The sequence below is a fragment of the Scyliorhinus canicula genome, chromosome 10 (genome assembly GCF_902713615.1).
Source record: "Scyliorhinus canicula chromosome 10, sScyCan1.1, whole genome shotgun sequence".
In the NCBI taxonomy this organism is placed as follows: domain Eukaryota; kingdom Metazoa; phylum Chordata; class Chondrichthyes; order Carcharhiniformes; family Scyliorhinidae; genus Scyliorhinus; species Scyliorhinus canicula.
The window spans coordinates 76,702,596-76,715,343 of NC_052155.1; positions in this window are offsets into that span (position 1 = coordinate 76,702,596).

A 12,748-nucleotide genomic window follows, 5' to 3' on the forward strand; every position below is an offset into this window, starting at 1 on the left:
TAATGGCACTCGCAGCACCCAGAAAACTTGAGCTACCAAGCCTAACTTTGCCCCTTAACTGTGTAGGCTGATGCATAAAACAAAATCAGTTGGAAGCAATACTGGCAATCTGTTCCTGCACAAGAACATCATATATCAGGACCTTTAGGAGAAAATTGTTAGGAATATCTTCAAATCTAAGAATTCTGAATTGGCTCCAATGTTCCAGTTAGTTGTTGAAATTTGTGTACATTTGATGGCCAAGAATAATGACATCAAGGCATTGAAAAAAATTGAAATAAATGTATTCTCTGTTGAGTGACATGAATTATATTTTCAATGTAGCCAAAATGAAACTGGCACAGATTTTTGACGCCTCCACAGCTTTAACCGGGATTGGGGTCCTTCTGCTTTCACTCACTGCATTTTAAATAGAAAATAATAATTCAAATAAATCAAGGAAAAGAGAAACTGGAGAGGGAGAGGGAGAGCACGTGTCTTATGGGCACAATGTGGTGGTCATTTTTACATAACTGACCCGTCAAGAAATCCAGATGATTAGATGGTCCACCATTTCGTACTCCACCTGCTTTTTTTCACACCGACTTCCATGAAAAGTAAAATTGTGAGGTATAAAACTTCAGTTTCACGGGTTTCCCACTGGGGTGAAGTGGTGTGGGTTAAAAGTGCTCCAAATTAATGCAAAACACTCAAAAAATGGGATGCATGGTGTCACCACTTGATTTGTTGTGCCTGTCCAAACAGACCAGGAATAACGTTGAAAAATGTAGAGTACCGAGAAGCAGTTTGGATTCCAATCCCATCGTGTATATAAAGTCTTTGGAGATGGAAGACAAATTATACACATGGGCTGGCCTTCAACATTCAAATTTTCAGACTCAAAAATGCCTGAGGCTGATGGTAATAAATCAATTGGTTTGTTTGTGAAGAGTCACATAAAAATTTTAATGTACAACCATAATGATGGCTGTCCTCAAAGTCAAAATAATATGCAGAATGATTATTTAAAATTCAGTCAAAATGTAAATATGAAGGGTGACACTTTAATTAATATTTATTAATGATGTATAATTTAAAGTAGTACATCCAAATCTCTTACACTTATTTGTCTGGAAGGGTATATCACTGAATAGATTAAGCTACAATTTTTCATAAATTTATTGAAGCACTTCCATATAATTATTTTGAAGAAATAGGTTCACCGTCTGTTGCAACCATCAAACTGATATGAAGAATTATCTGTAAATCTGCCCATATATTTTTTCAAACATTGTTGTTTTTAACGGTTGTTCAATATTATCAGCGGTGTTCTGATTGTCTGGATTGACATTGAACCAGTATGCTTCAGTTGTTCTCTAGAGCAGTATTTTTCAAACATTTTTGCCCGGGACCATTTTTTACCAACCGCCCATCCTTCGCGACCCACATAGGCCGAACTTCGCGACCCACCATTTTCACTTACCTTTAATGTGACAGGTGAGCCTGCTTGGTCCTCACGATCTCACTTGCTTTGTTATTCAATGTTCCATTTCTGATAATTACTTCAGCCAATGATTTATGATCTCACTACATCCGTTGAACAAAATTAAGAGGTCTGTCCTCGAATTGGCCATGGTCTTCAAATATCTTTGAAGTTTTGAGGATTTTAAACTTTCATTTACCAATGCTTCCCTGCATATAATGTGAATGTACTTTAAATCCTGATATGCACAATTAATAATCCATACCTCAAGCAATCATCTTTATGCTTCTTTGTTCCTGTGTTCAGTTTCTTCTTCAATGGGTTGTTCACCAGAGGCCCTGTAGTTCACACCAGCACTGCTGGCAGCTACAAAATGGAGGAATCTCTCTCATGCCGAGAACACGTGACATTAGTGTGACCTGTTCTCTGCTGCCTCTCCAGGCAGGAAGACTCCAGCGATTTAAAAAAAAACTGCTCCTGGGTCAGTGTGCTGACATCAGGAGGAGGCATTCTGCCCCGCTGCATGCATTGCTGAGGGAGCACGCATGCGTGGTACGGCCGGCATTCTGAAAGCTGGTTGCGGCCAGCATTTATAAAAGCCTGCCGTGCTGTTGGGCACTTCTTCCCGCAATTAGGAATGGCGACACATTGTCCCGTGACCCTCCCGACAGCCACCTGTGACCCACCCGGGGTTCGTGAGCCTGGGTTTAAAAATGACTGCTCTAGAGTTCAATCGTCTCATCCATTTGGCTGTCTAGTCCTCTACATCAGTCACTATTAAGGCTTTGGGGGGATTTTCAACTCCCGATTTTGGCGGCCGGGATCAGTGGTGGAAGCTGAATATTCTGTGGAAGTCCAAAAACGCGATTCTCATCTGGCAAGATTTCCAGTCGCAATTGTCCCCAACCCACAATGACATAACGGGAATCCCAATGTTCAATGTCGGGATGCCAATTATAATAAGTGTAAATGTAATTATCAGGCCTCTACGCCAGAGGGCAGTTCTTTGGCACAGATAGAGGCAGTGCCGGGGGGTGGTGCCGGAGTGGGGGGGGGGGGGGGGGGGGGGTTGGCTGTGGCATATTGGGATGTTCCGTTTTGATCTTCCCCTGAGTTATCCTCTGAGGTGTTACCTTTTAGAAAGGAAGGGACTCTGATCTTCTAAAACCTGTGATGCCAGTAGAGTGGGCTCATTCGGACCTTCCCCCCAACCAGTGTTGTGCTGTGGGACTTGCCCCTTCCATTGTTTTTGGCTATGAGCTGAACACTATAGTGGATTAACGCCGTTTTTCCATCCCACTCCCAAAGAACTGAGAAAGTTCCACTTTTTGTTTCTTTTTATTCATTCACAGGATCTGGGTGCCACTGAAAAGGCCAGTATTTATTGCCCACCCCAATTGCCCTTGAGATGGTTGTAGTGAGCGATGTCTTGACCCATGGCATAATCTCACGATGAAGATGTGTCACAGTGGCATTTTCATAGCGAGTTTGTGCAAATAAGCAGCTTGCTGCACCACTTAAGTTAAGAATCAATCACATTACTATGCGTCTGGAGTCACATATTGGCCTGACTGGGTAAGGGCAGCAGTTTCAGATGAATCCGTTATGGAAATCCAGATGTTACATGGCCACCATTGGGGCAGCACGGTAGCATTGTGGATAGCACAATCGCTTCACAGCTCCAGGGTCCCAGGTTCGATTCCGGCTTGGGTCACTGTGCGGAGTCTGCACATCCTCCCCGTGTGTGCGTGGGTTTCCTCCGGATGCTCCGGTTTCCTCCCACAGTCCAAAGATGTGCGGGTTAGGTGGATTGGCCATGATAAATTGCCCTTAGTGTCCAAAATTGCCCTTAGTGTTGGGTGAGATTACTGAGTTATGGGATAGGGTGGAGGTGTTGACCTTGGGTAGGGGGTAGGGTGCTCTTTCCAAGAGCCGGTGCAGACTCAATGGGCCGAATGGCCTCCTTCTGCACTGTAAATTCTATGTAAATACTAGGGCCATAATTTTACCTGCTGACGGGAACAAAAGTGGGTGACATGCCTGAGTGGGCAGGTGGAGAATTGGAATTGTGGTATTGTCAGTGCCAGCTAATTAATAGCTGATGGGCAGGGGAGCCAACCAGTTATGGCACAGGCAGGGGAAGTTTCCAACTCCTGTAATACTGGGACAGCCATAAAAGGCAGCTTGCAGGAAAGCAGACCCGGAAGGAACAATGAAGAAGTATTGGATACTGCTGAGGATTCATGCAAACCTGTATACCAATGCAACCTAGTGATAATAATAATCATCTTTATTAGCGTCACAAGTAGGCATACATTAACACTGCAATGAAGTTGCTGTGCAAACCCCCTAGTCACCACACTCCAGAGCCTGTTTGGGTACACTAAGGAAGAATTCAGAATATCCAAATTACTAACCCATTTGCAGAACTTTCTGACAACCACCTAGGTGAATGAAATGAAATGAAAATCACTTATTGTCACAGTAGGCTTCAAATGAAGTTACTGTGACTGCTTTATATGTAATCACCTCCGACAATGAACTCTTGCTGTTTTGCGGCGCTCAGAGCGGCGAGAATCCTCACGCTATCAAATGGAACTCTGATCCCATTCAGGTAGACGTGAGGCCTCTGTCGGGACTCTCCGATGGGGCCGCACTTAGTCCTGTTTCCTGCATGACGAGTTCTGATCGCAGGAACTCCACAGTGCAGGAGCAGATCGGGATGCCATTTTCAAATGGAGCCCTGATCTCTCGACCCCCGTAAGCGTGAGGTTTCTCGTCGCTCTGAGCGCCGCAAAACACCTGGCTAAACGCACTCATTATGGGACTCTGGGTAGATCCCGCCCAAAGATTTGAGGTAAGTCCGACAATTTCTCCCTCCTTGTGAGAACCCTACCAGTCTACAGAATAAGGACTGTATCAGTCATGCTCATTGTACAAAAGTGAGCTGCTGTCTGATTAATATGGCAATGGTCTCCAAATGTTGGGTTGAATTCTCCATTATTGAGACTATGTCCCCACACGGGCATCAAAACAGTAGAGTTTTGCGCCAGAAAACCTGGCATCAAAGCGACACAAATTCCCAGCCCTGCAGGGGGCTAGCAGGGACCCGGGGTAGATCTTGCAGATTTTGCTGCATATACGGGCCACTGCACTTCCAGGTCAGAGGCCGTGCATGTGCACGGCAGCGGCCTCCAGCGGACTCGGACCACGGAGCTAGACCCACAAAAGAGACCCCCCGATCAGCCACGCAGCCAACCCTGAACCCCTTCACAAACGTTTCCCAGCCGCCTATGAGGCCTACCCTGGCCTTCGATCGGCCCGCCCCCGAATAGGGTGGCCACGGACTGAGTCTGCAGCTGCCACGCGAGTATCCCACCGGCTGGAGCACATTAGTTTCACACGGTCGGGACTTCGGCCTGTCGGGGGTGCAGGATGGCAGATCGGGCATCTGGCAATAACCCCAGGTGGTGTGGCGTACTCCCCAAGCACGCCGTTTTTCGGGGACCACAGAACCGCCGCCGGTCCCGATTTCCTGTGGGAACATGGATTCTCCGCCCCGCGGCGGCCGTGATTTCGGTGCGAGGGTGCGGAGAATCCAGCCCATTGTCTTTACAATATCTCTACATCAATTGATGAGCCAATGGTTAATACCATTGTCCAAAGAAATGCAGACTTTTGAATTGATCACTCAACTTTTAAGTTCTTGAACATCGCTGACCACCAGCACAAAAACACAAATCTGTCCTGTAAACTGATGCTGTTAACTCACTAGAAGACAGGAAAATGAACCCTAAATTGAACTCGCTAAATTATATCTGTCTCAAGTATTGAAATCAATGCTAATTTGGTGGTTAACATTACAGATAATATTGAATATAACCTCTGACATTTGTTTTGTTTACATATATAATTATTTAATGGCTTCACAGAATCATACAGCACAGATGAGCCCATTCGGTCTATTGTTAGGAAAAACAAGGTATATATTTGCATTGGTAAACATTAGAAATACCGTGTAGTTTTAAGTGTGTCTAATTGAATGCTTCTGTGCCTGGCGGGGTAAAGCCTCTATTTAGATTCATGCTGGTCAAAGGTCTTTGTGTGTGTGGGGGTTGGTTTCAATTCCATTCTATTGTGCTTAGATAGGACTATGACCTGAAGAGTAAATAAGCCAACAGTGGCTGCTTAGCAACTGGGGCCTTGTAAGGTAGGGAAGCTTTTTAAGTTTTACTTCAGCTAATGTGGTTGCAGTTGGAGATAAGGGGCTGGATTCTCCGACCCCCCCACCGGGTCGGAGAATTGCCGGGGGGTGGTATGAATCCCGCCCCCGCCGTCTCCCGAAGTCTCCGGCACCAGAGATTCGGCGGGGACGGGAATCACGCCGCGCCTGTTGGCAGGGCCCCCTCCCCGGCGATTCTCCGGCCCGCGATGGGCCGAAGTCCCGCTGCTGTAATGCCGGTCCCACTGGTGTGAATCAAAACACCTCCCTTACCGGCGGGAGCAGTGGGCTCCGGGGTCCTGGGGGGGGGGGGGGGGGGGGGGGGGTGATCTGGCCGGTGCTATGTCTTTTCGTCCGACGTCATTTCGTCCAACGACACTTCGTCCACGTCTTTTGGTCCAACGTCTTTTTGTCCGCACGTCTTTTGGTCCAACGTCATTTTGTCCGATGATTTTTTTCGTCAAAGACTTTTTGTGACTTGTTACGTTTTTTTGTCGGATGATTTTTTTTGTCAAAGACTTTTTGTAACTTGACTTATATTGCCAGAGTTGATCTCTGCGTGGACTATTGAAATAGGGATTATATAAACAGAACATTTACTCGGTCTAAATTTAATCCGGCTCTGTAACTAGCAGTGGGGACATCACTGAAAACCGATGCTGCAATTTGTCATAATCACGCCATTCCTTGTGATACACCTTTCGTATGTGTTTTCTACAAGAGGGGTGTTTGCACTTTACCTAGCAGAGGGTTGAAATCTTATATTGAATAATGTATATTCCGATCATCTACGGATTGATTCAGATTTTGCTGTGTTAGTGTACTTGCGGGAACCAAGTTCCTTCCGACAATCAGTTTAATATCTGCGAAACGCAAAGCTGTCATTTCACATTTTGCAAAGACCTTTGCATTAAAATATGCCAGGCGCCAGTGCCCCAAATGATGGATATATTTTAAAATGTCAATCACCGGAAAGTCAAGTACACCCTGCATATGCCTCCCTTAATGAACTATCAAACGTTCATTTAACAGAAGTTCACAGGCGTGAGGTGACAACACTCTGCATGTCCCTCGCAGATTTTTAAAAATGAATTAAATCGGCTACATTTTATGAAGTTTTGTGGGAAAGGGTTGGTCCCGTTGATCAGACATTGGCCTTTCACCTAAACGCAACCCCAGTGCTGTCAGATGTAATGAGCTTGTAAGGGGCCAGGCTAAAGAGAGTTTGGGCAGTCTCCATTCAGTATCCAGTTGGCACGGACGTGTACCACAAAACTGTCTCTAATTGGGCACTAATTGGCAGCTCATTCCGAGAAGCCATGAATATTAGTGTGGGAAATGGAGAAACTAATAATCTTCGCGCAGCAGCACACGCTGTTGGGACAAAATAGAAATTTTTTTTTTTTTTATAAATGTTTTTATTCAGTTTTCATATTTTATGTTGAACAAATTACAAATTGTTAGGAGAGAAAAAGAACAAAAAAAAAACAACAAACAAACACGCAAAAATTAACATACATATTTACAGGTAAGCATCTTCGTAGTAGTAACTGCGCCCGCCCCCCCCCCCCCCCCCCCCCCCCCCCCCCCTCAACATGTTTATTTAGTTTGGTTTTGGGCCTTAGCTAGCCATCGAACCCCCGTACCGAACCTGTAGCCCCCCCCCCCCCCCTCCCGCTACCTTCCCCCGACTATTCTTCCTCTTGTACATTGGCCACAAATAGGTCCCGGAACAGTTGCATGAATGGCTCCCACGTTCTGTGGAAGCCGTCGTCCGACCTTCGGATGGCAAATTTGATTTTCTCCATTTGGAGAGATTCCGAGAGGTCGGACAGCCAGTCCGCAGCTCTGGGCGGTGCTGCTGACCGCCAGCCAAACAGGATTCTACGGCGGGCGATCAGGGAGGCAAAGGCAAGGGCGTCCGCCCTCCTCCCCAGGAATAGATCTGGCTGTTCTGAAACCCCGAAGACCGCCACTATCGGGCATGGCTCCACCCTCACTCCCACCACTTTGGACATAACCTCGAAGAAGGCTGTCCAGTACTCCACGAGTCTGGGGCAAGACCAGAACATGTGGGCGTGGTTGGCCGGGCCTCTTTGGCACCGTTCACATCTGTCTTCCACCTCCGGGAAGAACCTACTCATACGGGTTCTTGTTAAGTGGGCTCTATGTACCACTTTTAGTTGCGTCAGGCTGAGCCTTGCGCACGTGGAGGTGGAGTTGACCCTATGCAGTGCTTCGCTCCAGAGTCCCCACCCTATCTCCATCCCCAGGTCGTCCTCCCATTTCCTTCTTGTTGCGTCCAGTACGGTGTCGTCCCTATCTACCAGTCGGTCATACATGTCACTACAGTTCCCTTTCTCTAGGATACTTGCGTCCAGTAGGTCTTCCAGTAGTGTCTGTCGTGGCGGTTGTGGGTACGTCCTTGTCTCCTTTCGTAGGAAGTTTTTGAGCTGCAGGTACCGTAGCTCGTTCCCCCCAGCTAGCTGAAACTTCTCTGTCAGTTCGTCCAGTGTTGCGATCCTGTCGTCCGTGTATAGGTCCCTGACTGTCAGTGTCCTCCCGTCCTGCCTCCACCTTTTGAAGGTGGCGTCAGTCAGTGCTGGTGTGAACCTATGGTTGTTGCAGATGGGAGCCCTGTTCGACATTTTGGTCAGGCCAAGTTGCTGCCGCAGTTGGTTCCAGGATTGGAGGGTGGCTGTCACCACTGGGCTGCTGGAGTGTTTTTTGGGTGGGGATGGGAGTGCTGCCGTGGCGAGGGCCCGGAGGGAGGTTCCCATGCAGGAGGCCTCCTCCGCACGCACCCACTCAGCCTCTGGCTCCTGGATCCATCCCCTTACTCGCTCGGCTGTTGCTGCCCAGTGGTAGAATTGTAGATTCGGGAGGGCTAGCCCTCCCCTGGTTTTTGTTTTTTGTAAGACCTTCTTTGGGATCCTAGCATTTTTACCCCCCCATACGAACGCCATGATGAGTTTGTCCAGCGCTTTGAAAAAGGCCTTGGGGATGTAGATCGGAATGGATCTAAACAGGAAGAGGAACCTGGGCAGTACGTTCATTTTGATCGTCTGAACTCTCCCCGCGAGAGAGAGCGGGAGTGTGTTCCATCTTTGCAGGTCCTTTTTAACTTCCTCCGTCAGGCTGGTGAGGTTCCATTTGTGGATCCCTTTCCAGTCATGGGCTATTTGGATCCCCAGGTAGCGGAATTTATGTCGGGCTTGATTGAACGGCAGCCCCTTTAGTGCTGCCCCCCCCCCCCCCCCCTTGCGGGTGTACTGGGAAGATCTCACTTTTGCTCATGTTGAGTTTGTAGCCCGAGAAGGCTCCAAACTCTTTCAGGAGCGCGATGATTCCGTCCATGCTGCTTTGTGGGTCCGAGATATAGAGGAGCAGATCATCCGCATAGAGTGAGACTCTGTGCTCTCTACCTCCCCTTCGGATCCCCCTCCAATTTTTTGCTGCCCTGAGCGCGATTGCTAGCGGTTCAATTGCTAGTGCGAACAGCAGCGGGGACAGTGGGCATCCTTGTCTGGTGCCCCTGTGCAGCTGGAAGTATTGGGAGTTGGTATTGTTGGTCTGTACACTCGCCATGGGAGCGTTGTACAGGAGCTTTACCCAAGCGGTGAACCCTGTTCCAAGCCCGAACCGCTCCAGTACCTCTATGAGGTATTTCCACTCGACTCTGTCGAAGGCCTTTTCTGCGTCCAGGGAGACGATCACCTCTTGTGTTCTCTCCCCGGAGGGGGTCATTATCACGTTCAGCAGGCGCCTGATGTTCGCGGTAAGCTGTCTACCTTTGACAAAGCCCGTCTGGTCCTCTGTGACCACCTCAGGTACACAGTCTTCTAGCCTCTTGGCTAGGATTTTGGCCAGTATTTTGGCGTCTGCATTCAGCAGAGATATGGGCCTGTATGACCCACATTCCGTTGGGTCTTTGTCTTTCTTAGGTATCAGCGAGATTGAGGCCTGTGCTAACGTGGGTGGCAATGTGCCCCTAGCTAGCGAGTCTGTGAACATCTCCCGCAGGTGCGGGGCCAGCGCTGTCGCAAATTTTTTGTAGAAGTCCGCCGGGAATCCGTCCGGTCCCGGCGCTTTCCCCGCCTGCATGGAGCTAATGCTGTCCATGATCTCTCCCAGTGCTAGTGGTGCTTCCAGATCCCGTTTTCTGCCCTCTCCCACGACTGGTATGTCCAGTCCGTCAAGAAACCGGTTCATCCCAGCCTTCCCCGTTGGGGGCTCTGAGGTGTACAGCTCTTGGTAGAAGGCCTTGAAGGTTTTGTTAATCCTCTCTGGTTCTGTTTCCAACGTGCCTCTGGTATCTCTGATTTGCGCAATTTCTCTGCTGGCTGCCTGCTTTCTCAGCTGGTGGGCCAACAGGCGGCTGGCTTTGTCTCCGTGTTCGTATAGGGCCCCGCGTGCCTGGCGGAGTTGGTGTACTGCTTTCCTGGTGGAGAGCAAGTCAAAGTTCCTTTGTAATTCTTTCCTCTCCGCCAGGAGTTCTACGGTCGGGGCCTCGGAGTATTTATGGTCTACCTCCAGTATGGAGTCGACCAGCTTCTGCCTAGCCACCCTTTCCTCCCTATCTCTTTGCGCTTTGTAGGCTATGATTTCCCCTCTTAGTACGGCCTTAAGCGCTTCCCAGAACGTGGAGGGTGAGACCTCCCCGTTTTGGTTGATCGCAGTGTACTCCGCTATGGCCTGCGCTATCCTTTCGCTGAAGGCCTTGTCAGCTAGTAAGGCACCGTCCAACCTCCATTTGGGGCGCTGGGCCCTTCCCGTCTCTAGCCGCACATCCATGTAGTGTGGAGCGTGGTCTGATATGGGACAAAATAGAAATAAGCTTTAATTCCGACCTGGAAGTGTTTGATGCTGACACCGGATGCCAAAAGCGAAAACAATTCAATCCCCAGCACAAACTTTCTAGTTTCATGCACTTAACAGTCAAATAAGAGCATTCGAACTCTAAACAAGTATTTCTAACAATGTTTGCAATGTTTTCCATATTGTCTGTGTTACTGCACTACATCGAAGATAATTTGCAGTTATTTCTAGTTAAGAAAAATCACCAGGTAAGTCCAGCTAAATTTGTAATTGGATAATTGGACAAAAAGACGTGCGGACAAAAAGACGTTGGACCAAAAGACGTGGACGAAGTGTCGTTGGACGAAATGACGTCGGACGAAAAGACGTGACACGGAGCTGGCCCCGGGGGCAAAACAATGTTTATTCTATGAACTCAAGTTAACCTTGTTAAAACATACAGTGAACATCTTAGCAACCATTAATTCAAATACAACCCCCAAAGAATACAACACTAAGTAATCCTTAATAAATTCCCAAACAACATCCAGAAGACAAAAGACCCTTTTAACACAGAGGTTTAAATTCTCTAATGAAAGCAGTTATCTCTTTGAAATCACCCCAATGAACACTCTTTAGCTTGTAGAGAGATACATGCACATCTGCTGGCTTTCACTACAGCTCATCTCTCTGAAAACAAAACTAAAAACTCACTCTATAGCAGCCTGCTCAAAAACAAAAGTAAAAAGCTGACAGTCAGCCCAGCTCCACCCACTCTCTGACATCACTGCAGTAATAAACACCCATTTCTTAAGGTACACCCACTACAGTTATTCTATAAAAACACCCATTTCTTAAAGATACTCTCACATGACACTTCTGATTGACTTTGTAATGCCTATTAATCCTAAATTCTGTATGTCATTTTTAAGATAAAGGGAGAGTAAAGGAGTATTGGATAAGCAACTTTTCATGTTTAATAAATGTTTTTTCTTATTGTTAAAACTAATCAGAGGTCCTCTGGCTCTGTTCCTTCCTGTTTTTTAAAACAAAGTAAGTTACGCGGCGGAATTCTCCGTTTCTGAGACTAAGTGTTGACGCTGGACAGGATTTGCAGACTTCCACAACAACAAAACTGGCACCGCACCTGGACCAATTCAGCAACTATTGAGGGGCTAGCACCGGCGCCACATAGAACACAATCGATTCTAATGAGAAATGGTGCGGGATTCACTGGGTCCGTGATTGACACTCGGGAGGCTGACAAGCTGCAGCTACATATACATACTTCATTCCAAACACACACTCATCCCAGCCAACAAGGTGGCACTGGTTCAGCTGGAGCACGCCAATCTCGCTGATTGATCAACTGGGGCCAGAGGGCACCTCGGGGGTTGGCCTGGGGGACACCCATATGACCTGTGTCCTAAGTTCACAGTGGGCAGTCAGCAGCATGCACAGCTGTATGGCTGCCTTGCAGGCTGTGGCAATGATGTTCTGTGCCTGCCCACCCCGACCATGCAACCCACCTCCTGGCCACCCCCCACTACTCCCCCGGCCCTGGCAGAAGCCTCCCAGCCAGTTACACGACTGTCAACGCACTATGGCAATGCTGGACACTGTCCGCACCCCCTCCCTCTGCCTCAGCAGCCACAGTGCCTGTTTCATCATTTTTGAAAGTATGAGTGAACCTCGACGTCGTGAATTCACCAAGGTGCAGGCGGAGAATCGCGCAGGCCCTGGAGAATACCGGGTCAGGCACGCTACTGATATGCCATCAGTGTTTACTGTATGTGCAGAGTGGAACACATTGACGCCACTGTCGCGGCAACGAAGAATTGTGATTTGGCGTGAAACTGGCGCCCGTCACAATTTCAGCATCAAAACTGATTTCCCGCCCAATCACATTTCCCGATTCTGGTGTCAGCCGACAGAGTATCCCACCCATTGTCTTTTGAGCCAGTGTTCCATTCTGGATCGTTCCGTCCAGTTGTTTTATCAACTGGGACCGTAACAGCATCTAACATTTGTTTTTTTGTTTGTATTATAAATTTAGAGTACCCAATTCATTTTTTCCAATTAAGGGGCAATTTAGCGTGGCCAATCCACCTAGTCTGCACACTTTTGGGTTGTGGGGGTGAAACCTACACAAACACGGGAAGAATGTGCAAAATCCACATGGCCAGTGACCCAGAATCGAACCTGGGACCTCGCCGCCGTGAGGCAACAGGGCTAACCCACTACGCCACTGTGCTGCTAGCATCTAG